The sequence below is a fragment of the Cygnus olor genome, chromosome 13 (genome assembly GCF_009769625.2).
Source record: "Cygnus olor isolate bCygOlo1 chromosome 13, bCygOlo1.pri.v2, whole genome shotgun sequence".
NCBI lineage: Eukaryota > Metazoa > Chordata > Aves > Anseriformes > Anatidae > Cygnus > Cygnus olor.
The window spans coordinates 115030-129406 of record NC_049181.1 but is presented as its reverse complement, the minus strand read 5'-3'; positions in this window follow the sequence as shown (position 1 = coordinate 129406).

Genomic DNA, 14377 nt, shown 5'->3' with positions numbered 1-14377 from the left:
TAAATTATGAATTTAAAATAATTAGTTCCTGAATATTTTTGAAAATAATTATTTCTCCAGAATCATCTATCATAAGCAGAAGTTATCTGCCCGGAAGCAGTAGCCAGTAAATAAGCTACGTGCTAACCCCCAGGCAGCCCTGCCTCTGAAGTTGTTGGTGGTTTGGGCTGTTGTGCATTCAGCTGCAGGCCAATGTGGTATTCAGGCTGTGACTGAGCTGGATTAAGAAGTTTTCACCCCTCCTATCATCACTACATATAACTCTCCTGGAAATTACCGGTTCCTCAGGCAACAAGGCTGTGTTGGTAAACTGCATCTACACTAGCCTTTTAGTTCAGATCAGGAGTTTGTTTTTGAAGTGACTTTCCTATTCACTGCACTTTGTTTCCCGTCATGGTGTAGTCTCAAACCTGGTGAACTGAATTTGATTTGGATGAAAATAAGCCAGAAGATGCTCTTCAAGAGTACACCTAACGTATTCCAGCTATTGGAAAGCATTTGGTTAACAGGACCGGAATAGAGCAAGTTCAAAATAAGCTCCCTCTAAAACACATTTCATGTGAATGTTCAATATTCAGCAGCAGCTGTTTTGTTTTCCAGATCTGCTCCTATTATACCACACTACTTGTTAATGTTGACACAATGACCTGTCAAAATGATCCCTGCTTGCTTGTGGGTCTATTGAACCTGTTCAAGCATTTTTAGCAGGACAGATTTTCACCTAGATCAGAGCTGGCAGAACTAAGCTAGGGAGCAAGGAGACATGTAGATTTACCGGCACCTCTGTGGGGACAGTAACCTCCAAGGTAGCCAGTCTCAAATGGAGACAGAATAGCACCTTCAGTCTCAGGCCAGCTGAGGCATAGCTGGGCACCAGGCTAGCCCATGGCACACTGACTGCCAAACTGAAGGTGGCACCTAAATTCTCCTTCCTTCTACAGAATGGCACAGGCTCAGCTATGGACTCAGGCTTCACTAACTAAAGTCAAACTCCTCCTGGAACATCAGTGTGCACTTTCCCAGAGGTCTTACCCTTCAGTTAGCCCTAGCTCCCTCTCATTTGACCTTTTTCTCTTGCCTGCTATTGTGATTTGAAAGCCTTCTCTCCCTCATTCACAGAGTAGCTGCTTGTAATCCAACTTCCCTCTGCTTCTCCAGGGCTCCACATTAATGCAGTGCTCCAGGCATTCCAGCTCACACAGCCCAGGAGCAGACCAGGAAGGAACTCTCAGTCTCTCCGCTAATATTAAGTCAATTCTCCCCACTGTACTGGAACTTTGTCAAGTGAATCGATGCACTGGAACATAGGTCTTAGCCATAATGAGGAGAAAGAAAACTGGCCCATGTTTCCAGGTAGTGGCGTATAATGTGGACGATGATCTCAGCACTAACTGTTTCAGGCAAACCACCCTTTACTAGTTCTTTCCATCCAAGTCTTGGCTCCATTCATTTTGCCTGAGATTTAGATCTATTTTTGGAAGCCTTAAAAATATACAGGGAGTTGCCAACCGTTTTTATTCTAGTGCAGGAACATTATATACTGAAGACAGTAGTCTTGGCTCCTGCTCGAATTACATTTTTTTTCCAGGTGAGCACCAAACCCTGACACATAACAATGTTGTTTAGTTAAATGTAAGTAAGCTGTTTCTATGCTAGGACATAGAGTAGACTCAAAACCAAAACCAAACGAACAAAAAACAACCACAAAATCCAGAGCACTATTTTGTAGGAGATGCCAAGGTCTGAAGTGTAATCTGGGAATGTTCATGTTACCTCTCCCACCCAGCTGATTCACTCACAAGTGAAGGGAACTCCCTCTCACCCTGTTAACACTAGGAGGTGTGATCTTACAGTCAGGGTTGCATGGCTGTGAGAAGCGTGCAGCCCAGGGCAACACTAACTCCCCTCCACATTCTGCAGCCAGTTCTTCCCTTTCCCGCAGTTGAACACAATGACACACCACATAGCACACACGCGAACATGACAGATGGCATAATTTATTTTTCCTAGGTTTTTGCTAAATACTCCCTTGCCATTGCATCTCTGATCCTAAAATGCAGAGAATTAAGGCATTTGGGATATTTGCTCCAGAAGAGTGAATAGGTAATAAAAAAGAGGAATGGATAGGTTGGGTAAATAGATAGATAGGTGAATAGCAGATGGATAGGTAGGTAGATGCATAAATACATACATATGTACATGAACTGTTCTTAGCTATTCTCTGTCCCAGAAGTAGCTGCCATTCAGTAACAGACATAAGGAGAATAGTCCTGATTTGACTGTTCTCTTTCACGGTAATTCTTCTCTCTTCATAGGGAGCACAGACTTACCTTTTTAAAATGCAGCCATAACATTTTTTCTTTGTGTTGCAACTTTTGTCTCTCACTCAACCCACTTCTGATTTGGAGGTTTCTGTTTGTTTGCTTGCTTGCTTGATTTTAAGAAAAGAAATCCCTTGAGTTAAAATGACAAGGAAAAAAGCCCCCGGAGTCAAAACTAGTCTCCCAAGCCCAAACACATATTTTGAGATGATCCCCAAGCCCAAGGTAGTCTTTTCCCACCCCCACCAGAAACCTTCACCCTCAGCAGCCCTGGAGGTAGGGAGGAATAGCTGGTGTTTGTACAGTGCTTTGAAAACACATAAATCCTCTGGATAATTCTCTTTTAGAAACCACTCAGCCATCAGGATACCAAAGTTCCTCCCAGTGAAAGGCTAGTGCACAGCTAATCATTAAGCAAAATGGACGGCTCCTCAAGAGCACATGAAGTATCAGAAGTCTTCACTGCTGCCAAGGAGCTAGACGGTCTGTTCGAGGTCTGAGTCACAACATATCAAATTCGTGTTTGTGCATAGGTTTTCTGACTTTCTGTGATGATCTCAGAGAGAAGCAGCAGGGCTGGGTCAGGCTACCTCTTCCCTGAATCACAGCACAAGGCTCCACTAACAGGTCAACAACTCTCCCTGGGCTCAAAGTGCAGCATCCTTTCAGAGGGATGGCAGGGAAAACAGAGCATGCAGCTGCTTCCTACAGCACCAGTTACTGGCCATATCAGTGCAAGGTGCTAAAGTCTCTGTCTATCTGCAGGGAGAAGCAACCTGCCTCACACAGAGCTCTGAAGAAGACTACTCGAGAACACTTGCTGTCCTCTGCTGTAAGCTGCCAGGCGCCATATGGGAGATGGGCACCTAACCAGAATCAGTCAGTAGGCACCTGGTTTACTGGAAGGAGCTTAATCTGATGCTTGCTTATATTCCCTTGTTTCTCATCATGTCACTCATTGCAGGCCGTCCAAAATCAGGAAACTGACCTACATGTTTGGAAGAACACTGACAACTAGAGGAGTTTGAGATTCTTTGTTTCCTAGCTGCATCCAAATCACTGTTTTCATGTCTAATGAAAATGTTTTCATGATTTTTATTACAGAAGAATTGAAAGGAAAGAAGGAAAGGAAAGGAAAGGAAAGGAAAGGAAAGGAAAGGAAAGGAAAGGAAAGGAAAGGAAAGGAAAGGAAAGGAAAGGAAAGGAAAGGAAAGGAAAGGAAAGGAAAGGAAAGGAAAGGAAAGGAAAGGAAAGGAAAGGAAAGGAAAAGGAAAGGAAAGGAAAGGAAAGGAAAGGAAAGGAAGAATATGATATCCACACGTAACCAGTTCCAGGAGCTCAGGTTCATAAAAAATGCTGAGGATATTAAAAACTCAAGATTAAGTCCTGAAAGCTGGCAATATTTCTTCACTTTAACCTAATGAATACCAAATTCTTTACTGGTACAGTCCCAGAGTTAAAATAACAGAAATTTTGGCTCCATATCTCTGAAAGTGTTTAAACTATCATTAAAGTCTAAAAGAAGCTTTAGTTCTAAACTTCATGCTATATTGGATATTCTCACTGAAGCACTGGTCCACACTACTGACGGTATTCAGTACTTTAAAACTACAAGCCGGTCTCTAGTAAACAATTAGCTATTTCATAAATCATGAGGTTTGGCTTTTTAAATAATTTTGTCATTTACTAGTTGTTTTTTCTCCCTTGTATGTGATATATATCAACATTATAAAGAAAAAACATATTTTTTCAGAAGTGAAGCTGAAGTTCTAATCTGGTCATAGGAGTCCAACGGGTAGATTTCTATTTCAAGTAAAGATTTTTATTTCAGATAAAAGCAGCAGAAAAAAATGAGCAATTTGTCTCCAGCTCTCCAAGTTATTAATCAGAAGCTTTTTATTTTGTTCACTAGGAGTTGAGGAATGATGTAGCAGTAGCTTGTTGGGTTGATACTCCTCCACCGTGACATTTATTTAAAATGGTGGACTTAGCAGTGCTAGGTTATAGGCTGGACCAGATGATCTTAGAGGTCTTTTCTAACCTAAATGATTCTATGATCCTATAAGTCCACCTTCTGCTAAAGCTGATACCCGAAGAGCTAATAAACTTTCATAGGCCTTGTTTGCCTTTGGCAGCAATGAAACCCTAATGCAGCTGTAATGATAGGATTTCTCTCAGTTCACACCCTTGCTGCTTGTTTCCTCAGGGGATTCACACCAGCAAGGTTAAAATTGCACAGCTGAAATATACGAGAACCATTTCTTTTCTCTTTTTGTTTAGGAAAAATCAACAATAAGGAGAGCAGAAACCACGGACCGTTAGCTCTTTCTTTGCTTACTGGCATTCACCCACATGGTTGTGTTTGCCTTAGATTATTCTGCAATGGGAGCTGCTGACAATACAGGTGGAAGCACAATGGGCTGCCCCACAACACTCCTGAGGTGAAAAGAAAAACTGAGGGTTGCCTGTAGTCCCAGTGAAGATTTATAAAGTTACCTGCTTTGATCACTGATGCATGGAAGATCTGTTTATTATGGAAGTAAATAATTTTCTTTCACCTCCATACCTGCACAAAGTAGATTTCTTGTTTGCACTTGCAGTCATGTGAAGAGAAAGTAGGATTGTGAGGGGCCTCAAAATACCATCCAGCAGTACCTGATCCTTGTTTTGTGGACCACTGGTGGGCTGCAGAACATCAGACATGCACATGTTGCTTCACACAAAAGCAGACAAATTACAAGTAATAAAGGAATGTTCACAGTTGAGCCAAACTGGTACTTTGCTTTTGAATGAAAATAATAATAATAATAATAATTTAAAAATAAATAAATAATGGCAGCACAGCAAGAAAGGATATAGGATTCTTTTACCCTTTGATGAAAACAATTGAGACAAACTGATCAAATCCAGTTCTGTGCACTATGGCGGGATTAACTACCTACCTAAATCGTTGAGAAATGTAGTACTGACCCAAGGCTTCACAGAAGTGTTGCCAAAACAGATTATTCCAGCCTTAAGGAGTAGTTTTGCCTACATCCTCTGAAAGGCAACATGATATAGTGAGGGGCTGTGGGGAGGAAGAGAGAAGGTTAAAGATGGTGAGGAGGTCATAGATGTAACTACTGGAGACTGAGGCGGCTGAGCTTCAAAAGCCTTTCAGGGGAACTTGAGGTGGAAGACTGAAAAGTGTGAGTTAACAGATGGCCGCATGGGGATCGTTCCTTTCTTCATTCCTAGGACTGCCTCCTCTTTCATTCATTCCTTTTTCCTACACTTGTCACCCTTTATGGAGCCTTGTAGACCACGCATACTGTGCCCCTAAAAGCTGTTGTCCTACAGGCAACAGAGGCAGTTCTGCATAGGATCTGCATCTTTCAGAAATCTGAGGATTCAGGAAGGTTATAAAGGAATTTAGGTTTGAATATTTTCAGTTTAAGGAAAGAAAAAAGAAGTATAGTGAGAAAGTCCATTCCACACTTAAGGGCAGGCTGGTCAATGAGGAGGTGCTAGAGGGCTACAGGTTTGGCCATGGGCACAGTTTCTCTCTCTCTTTCACTGTCTGAATGTCAGCATATTTCCACATGCATTGTGGATGGAAAAGTGATGTAGTGAGAGGAGAGGGCATTCCCTGCACTTCCCTGAAGGTAAAGCCTCTGCACATTGTGTGAACACAACTGATTTGCTCCAGATAGTTTTTCAGTTCTATATTGAAACTGGGGCATGCCCCATTCCCAGACTTGGCATGCAGATCCTGGCACTGCCACCAAAGGGAGGGGAGGACTGTGTTAAAAACTGAACTCACTTTGCCAAAGAGCTCCTAGGGCTTCCACTGTGCACTGCAGGGCCTTGCTATTTCATTGCCCGCAACGTGGTTAGCACTGTCAGAAAGATTGAAGTAGGATAGTTGAGCTTGCCTTACAGGTAGGAATATGTAGTAGGTAGCTTTCTGAGAGTCCATTCATGTTTTTTATTTTTCCTATTACTTGATGCATTTGTAGTAGCTGACTACCTTTCAGAAGTATAAGAAGTATAGGACTAGGATAGCACAGGGTAGAACAGAATAGCTTGGAACAGCACAGAAATAAGCCTGCTCTTATCAGTGGTCATCATGTCCTCATGCATTCATATTTGCAATGTCAACATAGTAATGATTTCAGGCAATGTCATTTCAGTAGGGATTTGATTTCAGCAACACAAACATGCTATTAGAGCCATTCCCACAACAACCAACGCAGGATCTGAGGGTACCAGCATAGCCTGCCTAGATAATTTGAGCTTTCTTGGAACAAAAATATAAACCCTTCATTGCCCCACTACAACATGCAAAAACAGCAAAGTGCATCACTGCATCACGCTGTGTTTCATTAACCTACTCCTGAACTGACGCCTTCCCTCTGAAGACAACAGATTGCTTTGAAAGAGTGCTTCATTAGTTAGGATTACTGCAACTCTTCCTGCCTTGCTTCAGTTTCCCAATTAATGCTTAATTACTGGGATGCTAACAGTCCTAATTAGCAATTGCAATGCACTCTGAGGGCCAAGAGTGAGAAAAAAAAAAAAAAAAAGATGGCATTATTCAGCTTCGCAGGATTCATTTGTTATTGTGAGTATTCTGGGGGATTGACAGGGAGCAACAACTGCATTTCCTTATACAGAACTAGTTTATATCTTATTAGTCAAACCACTGGTCCCTGGGGAATCCTCTGAGCATGTGGGAATCTTATGGTGGGAGAGCATTAAAAGCACTGTTAGAAACACTGCTAAGGACTTATAGTAATCACAAAAGGTTTAACACTCAGATTTCCGCCCAAGATCCTGGATGCAGGGTGTTGATCCACTCCCTTTGTCCCAGCATTGCTGCTTGTGGTAAATAAACAGGGAACATAAAGCCTAGTTTGTCTGGACAAATAAAAATCAACAAGAAGAAAACAGATACTGATTACAAGTGGCTGGCTGACAAACACTAAGTAGCTGACAAACACTTTGTATTCAGAACAAAGATGGCAAAGGTGTATGCTACTTTAACTGCACATTTCTGCACTTTTGATGCTCAGTCCACATGTCTGATGGCTGGTGTCAATATTGTGCAACAGGACAAGGAGATTTCAAAATGGTGATATGCTCATCATGTGTGAAATTCATCCCATCTGGAGACTTTTGAGCCTGACTTTTGGGACCTTTTATTTTTGGCCAGAAGAGGCTGTTCCTTAGATATATAGAAAACATGCCAAAAAACAGTGCCTTCCTACTTTTCTGGAGTGCTGAACAGCTGATGTCTCAAGACATTCCTTGGTCTTGGAAAACCTGACCCATTTCTCCCCTAGATATAAACATAGATACTGACTTACACAAATGTTCTTGGCTTCTGACACCCACTTCAAACAGAATAAAATTAAGAAGCTGCTTTGGCCACCACACATGACCACAGAAAACTCTTTCTTTCCCATTTTTTTCCCTGTTTTCCATGAAGATGCACATAATTTTGTATTTGTATAATCTCGTATTTGTATAACTTGCACTGCTACAGCTCGATAGGCATAGGCCAGAAGGCAAATACTTTGGGATATCATCAGAGGAGGAGGTGGTCCGTGCTGAAGAAGCCCCACTGTACAACAAGCTACCAGAAAATGAGAAGAAATATGCCCTGTTCACTGATGGGTCCTGTCGTATTGTGGGAAAGCATCGGAGATGGAAAGCTGCTGTATGGAGTCCTACACGACGAGTTGCAGAAGCTGCTGAGGGAGAAGGTGAATCGAGTCAGTTTGCAGAAGTGAAAGCCGTTCAGCTGGCCTTAGATATTGCTGAATGAGAAAAGTGGCCAGTTCTCTATCTCTGTACTGATTCATGGATGGTAGCAAATGCCCTGTGGGGGTGGTTACAGCAATGGAAGCAGAACAACTGGGAGCGCAGGGGCAAACCCATCTGGGCTGCTGGATTGTGGTAAGATATTGCTGCCCAGGTAGAGAACCTGGTTGTAAAGGTACGCCATGTAGATGCTCATGTGCCCAAGAATCGGGCTACTGAAGAACATCAAAACAAGCAGCAGGTGGATCAGGCTGCTAAGATTGAAGTGGCTCAGGTGGACCTGGACTGGCAACATAAAGGTGAATTATTTATAGCCCGATGGGCCCATGACACCTCAGGCCATCAAGGTAGAGATGCAACATACAGATGGGCTCGTGATCGAGGGGTGGACCTGACCATGGACACTATAGCACAGGTTATTCATGACTGTGAAACATGTGCTGCAATCAAGCAAGCCAAACGGTCAAAGCCTCTTTGGTATGGAGGACGATGGCTGAAATATAAATATGGAGAGGCCTGGCAGATTGATTATATCACACTCCCTCAAACCCGCAACGGCAAGCGCCACGTACTTACAATGGTGGAAGCTACCACCGGATGGCTGGAAACATATCCTGTGCCCCATGCCACCGCCCGGAACACTATCCTGGGCCTTGAAAAGCAAGTCCTATGGCGACATGGCACCCCAGAAAGAATTGAGTCAGACAATGGGACTCATTTCCGAAACAACCTTATAGACACTTGGGCCAAAGAACATGGTATCGAGTGGGTGTATCACATCCCCTATCATGCACCAGCCTCCGGGAAAGTTGAACGATACAATGGACTGTTAAAGACTATACTGAAAGCAATGGGTGCTGGGACATTCAAAAACTGGGATACACATTTGGCAAAGGCCACCTGGTTAGTCAATACTAGGGGATCTGCCAACCGAGCTGGACTTGCCCAATCAAACCTATTACGTACTGTAGAAGGGGATAACGTTCCTGTAGTGCACGTAAGAAACATACTGGGTAAAACAGTCTGGGCTACTCCTGTCTCAGGAAAAGGCAAACCCATTCATGGGATTGCTTTTGCTCAGGGACCTGGATGCACTTGGTGGGTAATGCAAAAGAATGGGGAGGTCTGGTGTGTACCTCAAGGGGATTTAATACTGGGTGAGAATAGCCTATGAGTTGAATTGTAGTATGTTAATTATTATATAATACTGTATGTCATCACTACCATGATTGCTATATACCATAAATGAAAATGATGATTAATTAGAATGTATTGGAAAGAGTGTAACCTAAGCATGACATAAATGGTATGGAATAAGGGGTGGATATCTGTCCTTGTTTCAGTTAGGACAGAGTTAATTTTCCTCCTAGTAGCTGGTAGGGTGCTATGTTTTGGATTAGGATGAGTGCTGATAACATGCTGATGTTTTAACCGTCGCAGAGCAGTGCTTACACCAAGCCAAGGACTTTTCAGCTTCTCGCTCTGTCCTGACAGCAGGCAGGCTGGGGGTGCAGCAGGAGCTGGGAGGGGACAGACCCAGGACAGCTGACCCAAACTGGCCAAAGGGGTATTCCATACCATCTGACGTCATGCTAAACAATATATAGGGGTGGCTAGCTGGGGTAGGGGGGCTGGCTGCTTGGGGACAGGCTGGGCATCGGTCAGCGGGTGATGAGCAATTGCATTGTGCATCACTTGTTTCATACACATTATTATTATTATTATTATTATTATTATTATTTTCCTGTCTTAATAAACTGTCTTTATCTCAACTCACAGGCTTCGCTTTCCCATTTCTCTCCCCCATCCCAGAGAGGGAGGGGGGAGGGTGAGCGAATGGCTGTGTGGTGTTTAGCTGCCGGCTGGGTTAAACCACAACAGTCTCAGGCAGCGTTCAGAGTTTTCTGTGCCACATGATACAACATATATCCTGGCTTGTCAACTTGAAAATGTTACAGATAACCCCTTCCAGCCCCCAAGACCCAAACCTGCATGGTCTAACATAATTTATCAGTCCTACAACCATACCCTGCCATACTTGTTCACTCTCTTCCCCAGGCCTCTGCAAGCCTGCAGCAGATCAAAACACAAATACATCTGTAAACTACAAAGACTGAAAAGCCAACACCTTCCCTGGATTTGTCTCAGATTACTTCATGAGATCCATTTCTTGGACATAGACATTAATTTTATACCTATCCACTTGTCAAGTGAATCTTGTCCATAGACTTCGGAACACCTAAAAGACCATGTGTGATAACTGAATCTGTGTTCAAATTACCTGAATCTTCTTCCAAACCCCATGAAAAGGGCCTTAATCAGGCACATCAATCTTCTGTTATCTCTCTGCTTGAATTTTGCTACTCACTTGTGTTCACATACCTAGACACAGAGTGCCCTTGGGGTTCAGGGAGTCACAGTTACTTAACATGCTTATTCAGAGAAAGACACTGATCTGTACAGCCACACCATCCAAACAGAGTCCAATGGCTCTCTTCTTAGGTAACAAGTGACTTTCTTTTCCCTTGTCTGTGATACCGTTCAATGACATTCACCATTTTGGATGCTAAGAACAAAATACAGAGAAGGTGTCCTGCTTCCTGCTAAGAAATGTGAAAGCCAGAGACACAAAAATCCAGCTTAGTGGACTCTTTTAGTGAATATACAATACAGAAGTATAAAATCTTAAAATAGGCTCACTTGGCAATATTTTTTTCTTCTTCTAAGTTAGCAGGTAGATGATGAAACAGCTTGAGAATGTTTTGCAGTTCCCTATTGTGACCTTTAATAATGTCAAACCAGCATTTACAACATTGTCTGGAGAAGTTCAACCCAAGAAAAATCTTGGCTAGCTTCTTCAACACAGCCTAAACCCTCTGGTTTGTGTGACGTTCATTCAAATGGATTTTTAGTCATCTTTTTCAGAGTCATATTTCCTTTCTTCATTGATAGCTATGGGGTTGTCCCTGTATGGTGGTATACTTGAGGTGGTGGTATTGATCCCAAATCTGTCCTAATGTGAAGAATTCATATGTCTTTTTCGTGTCTCAGTGACTACATCATCAACACTGGGGCAATGGTTTTCACCGTGAGTCTTAGGGTTTCAGGAAAAAATGTACATTGAATGTTGAACAATGCCCAGACAAGCTGTGGGTGCCCCATCCCTGAAGGTGTTCAAGGCCAGGCTGGATGGGGCCTTGAGCAACCTGGTCTAGTGGGAGGTGTCCATGCCCATGGCAGTGGGTTGGAACTAGATGATCTTTAATGTCCCTTCCAACCCAAATCATACTATGATTCTATTCTCTAGTACTTTCTGGTTTGCCAAACCACACATGTAAAGTGTGTCAGTTTCTCCCTGTTGCATTTTCTTGCAGTTTCTACTTTACAGTATTTAGAGGAAGTAGACTAACAAAATATATAAGGCATTTATTTCTTTTTAGAGGACTTCCTTGAATACAGGCTATGTTTCTGCGAACACTAATACCAGATCCACACAGTTCTGGATCACTGACAGTAAACCTTTCATCTGAAGCAGGCAAAGATATGTCTGTATGATTAGCCAGGTCATTTTGAGTTTTGCTGACTTCATGCTTTTATGCTAGCACTCTTCAGCAGAGATTATCTGACGTAAATCTACAGGTGGACAGGTGATGTTTGATCCATTTCCCTGGGGCAATCAAATTCAGCAATGTTTTGTTGTTGTTGTTTTAAATAAATTTGAACCAGAAGAAAGACCCTCCTCTTGTCTATCTCTTTGTATCACCAGGCTGAGGTGTTTCCAGTCAGATATTACAGCCTTAAACTGGATTTCCTGCACTGATGAATGACTGCTCTTCCAGATTCTCTTCCACTTTGTTTTTGCCTGGCTTTCCACAATAAATGGAGTCAAACTTTCCAGGATGATTCACCGTGGATATGAGCAGACATTATCCTGTACAAATCATTGGGAATCAAGCATATGTTGCTGTTCTCCCACCCTGGTCCTCATAGTACAAACTACTATCACTTCTACTTTGTCATTGCTACTAATCTGCTCTCTACACTACTTTTTATTTGTCAGAAAGGGTCAAGTATTTTCATAAAGTCACCATGATATTATAGCACAGTACTCTGCCATTTTTATCTTTGTCATACCCAGGAAACATGGCATTGTGCCATAAAGCTGAAACAGGAAGTATTTATCATCAAAGGCTAGCTGTGTCAAAAACCTTGTGACACTAACTTGCCCTGCAGAGAACGTTAGTAGCCTGCAGTGAACACACACAAAGTGAAGACCAACGTTGTGTAAAGCAAGTCATTCGTGTGCTGTGGGAATAAAATGAGAGAGAACCAGCCTGAATCTTTTCCTGCATGAGAAGAGATCGATATCCTAGAAACACACAACATGACATCTTAGATGAACATTCACACCACACCAAACTCAGCAGCTACCCACATACTGCAATCATCTGTCTATCATCAGGTACGCATCTCTGCTTCTTGTTCCTCTGCCATATAGCAGGTTGCATGTTTTCATATGACTCAGCAAAAATCCCTGAGCCAGAACTACTGCACGCTAGATCTGGTAAATTCAATGCTTAGAAGAACCATCCTCTCCTCCCCTCCATTGCCAAGCCAACATGACAACCTCAGTCCTCAGATGAGATACAGAATAATAGAAGTAAATTCATGGCTTCAGTGCTCCACAGCTATCACAGTGGTATCAGAACAATTTGCTCTCCTGGTGCCATGCTTCTGGGTTCCTAGCTCTTGATTTCAGTGGACACGGGGTCCTGTCATAACTGTGCATAAACTTAAGTTCACTTAAGTTCCCAGTGCTGCACCCTGCGGTATTGGCAATGAATAGTAAACTACTTAATGAGTGATAGTCATCTTGTATATATAGCTTTCAAAGGAGCTCAGCATGGTAAAGAATTGAATGGCTTGGTTCTCCTATCCAAAAATAGCACATGTGGGACAACCCACTTTTTTATTCCAGTAAGTCCAAGCTAGAGTAATAACAGCAGAATTTATACATGGTTTTTATATTCATCCAGTAAACTGCAAGATCATTCTGTTTCTTTTTAATGTCAGTCCCAAGCATGCTTTATTTACTAGACTTGTTTTTATCATTCTTCTCTTGGCTGACTTTCTCCAGATTTTTAAAATCTACTTCACGGTAAAACAAATATAATTTGCTGATCATATTTGGCAGTATGGAATTAGTATAAACCACAATAAGAAAAAACATTCTATTCTGTAATGTAGTGTTTCATTTAATCTCAGTGCCTCCATTTGTTTACATATAAAGTGAAAATAGTCATTTCTCCTGTTTCAAGAACAAAGTTACACTATAATTATTGATGTTTGCAAAGCACTTGGCAGATATGCAAGGGAGGGTATGAGTCTAAATGATTACAGTTATAGTACTGTGATTCTGAATTTTATTACCCTGCTTATGAAAATACAAATTTTGCAGATATCTCACTGTAGTCTTCCTGAAAGGCTGGCCACAGAAATTGTGGCTGAAAGGTGTGGTATGGAATCAGCGAAATTATTATCCCTCTCAGAAAAGCTGTGAGAACCCATCACTGTGAATCTGATCTGTTCTTCCTTACAGTGGTGCAGACTGAGAACAGTGATTCAGGATTAACTGTAACTGAGACAAAAATCTGCCCCTTTGAGTCAAATTCCAGGATAGTTCATGTATCCAGGCTCAGAATAGCTTGGCTCTTCGTTTTTCAGACAAATGCCTCCTGATGTAATGCACAGGAAAGGAAAGAAGAACATTTCACTGGCAATCTCTGCTATATTCAGGGTTAGCTTCATCTTTCAAAGTGATCAAATTAATTCTGTATTGGTCTGTTTTATATAATCCACAGCTTTTGACCTAACTATCCTCGTTGTAGAGTGGAAATAGAGGTTGGTAGTATAAAAAGTGAATGTCCAGAACAATGAGCTGGCGTGACTGTGGTGAGGGTGTCTGTGGAGGGGGGGTTTACCTCTGCTTGTCCTCAGCAGAAAGCATTTATTATATTTCAGCTCTGCTTCTCAAGCAGAGCCAGTTCCAGGCATCAATATGTCATGAGGCATAAACAGTTCCCCTGTAGGAAAAGTAAAAGCAGTTTTTCCTGTTTGTGAAATCCCCACATTGCCAAGAACAAGAAAGCTTTCGAAACTCCATCTTTGCTGCTCACAGAGCTTCACTGCCTTATAGGGTCTGAATTCCCTGGATTCACACCGGGGGCGGGCTGGGAATGCTGGCTTTTCCT